Source organism: Aphanomyces invadans (genome assembly GCF_000520115.1).
Source record: "Aphanomyces invadans strain NJM9701 unplaced genomic scaffold supercont1.3, whole genome shotgun sequence".
Taxonomy (NCBI): Eukaryota; Oomycota; class Saprolegniomycetes; order Saprolegniales; family Verrucalvaceae; genus Aphanomyces; species Aphanomyces invadans.
The window spans coordinates 2771528-2773278 of record NW_008580148.1 but is presented as its reverse complement, the minus strand read 5'-3'; positions in this window follow the sequence as shown (position 1 = coordinate 2773278).

The following is a 1751-nucleotide window of genomic DNA, read 5'->3' as shown; positions in this document are numbered from 1 at the left end:
AAGCCCGGCCGACACGTTCGAGATGATCGAGCTCGAAGGCATAGACGTCAAAATTGCGGTGCACTCTGTAAACTCAAAAACGCATGAAACAGTGTTCATCTCCTCAGATAGAAACTTGTTTGCAGTGGATGCCCATTCGAGTTTAAAATCCCTCTCCGTTCAAATTTCCAAACGTGTGGTCCACGTTTGTCTTTTCACCCAAGTCGCCAGGGCCTAGCACATGCTTCACGTAGCAGGCCATGATTTAGGACCACTAGAAGAAGGCCAAACCTCGAACCATGGCCATTCTCTCTGCGTTTCGAACTGCTTGCTTCGACGGACTAAATTTCCGTAAGGGTAGACGCAATGGTCCACCGAGTCGCCGCAACACTCTTGATCTCGTTCATCCATACCTCGGGGAGTCTCCGGCCTAAACACACACAATCCAAAGTCAACATCTTGATGAATTCCAAAAGAGTCCGGCGACCCCCGAGGTACGTCGAACCGGTTTGCCCTTGCGTTGCGGCAATGTCACGGCGTGGATCTCACATCTCGATGCAGGCTGCTGTCCTCATGGCAGCAGCAAATTGTCTCTTCGACCGCCAGGGACATTGGAGCACTGGCAGACCTCGGCAGCCAAGAAGTTCCGCGTCTACTAGTCAAAATACTGCTTGAGCAAGTTTGCCACTTGTCGATGCGGAGTTGGTCTTGCCCATAAGCGAATGTCTTTAAAGAGGGCTATCGAGTTGGACATGCCCTGGAGCTGTCACGCGGCTTTGGTCTCGACGGAAAGGCTTCGACCCTGGATGAATCGTATCGTGGAGGACGAGGCTCACAGATTATGCAGTTCCTCGTACGCTACCTCCATCGACGCTCGGACATCGCCGTGTGCGAGCTCGTTTCGGAAGTTCGTCTGGCTGCACGACGTGCTTGAAGCACACGAACGAAACAAACTCCAACTTGGGTTGGACTCGTCCCGCCTCAAGGGTGGCAAACCCCCCAGCAAACCCCTCCACTCGAACGGGTAGCCCAGTTGACGGATGTATGTAAGTCGATCGATAGTACTGCGTGAGCGGCAATCCATGGAGATCTCGATTTCTGAAAGAAACGTCCCTAGCTAGCTAGCTACGCGGCGTTCATGCCAGTACTACCAAACTCGAGGAGGGCACCGTGGCGATAGGATAGAAGGAGTGGATCCACAAGGAGTAGAAGGTGGAGTAGGGGTGTGCGCTGTAGTTGTGGGCGTAGAAGTGGGGCATAAGGTTGGCTACAGGTGGGACTGGTGTAGGTGCAGATTTTGACGGCGGCGTCGAAGCAGGGGTTCGAGTTGGAGTCGGTGCGGGAGTTTGAGCGGGAAGAGGTCCTAGTGTTAGAGGTGGAGAAGGTGCCGGTGTTGGGGATGCGGTAGGTGCATATCAAGGTACATGTGATGGCCCTTGCCATGCTGGCGATAGCAAATGCCACCCCAACCACGCGTCGTTGTTGCAGTACGACGGCGCTACGACGTGCAGGATTACCAGGGCAAGATGAACGGGGGTTTGGGCTCCTCGAAACACTTGCGTAGTTGACATCCTGAGACGATTCTGCATGACGAATGTGCCAGTGGGAATGGTCTGCCTCGCGCTGCTTTAGCTCACCTTTTCGTTGTTCACTGTCAACAAGGGCGTCCACACATCCGAGCAAGGCACATGCACGTTGCATGGAAACAGGGCTCTGAACTCGGAAAAAGCCGACATGTTGTTCATCGTGATGTGCATGGAGGTAGAATGAAG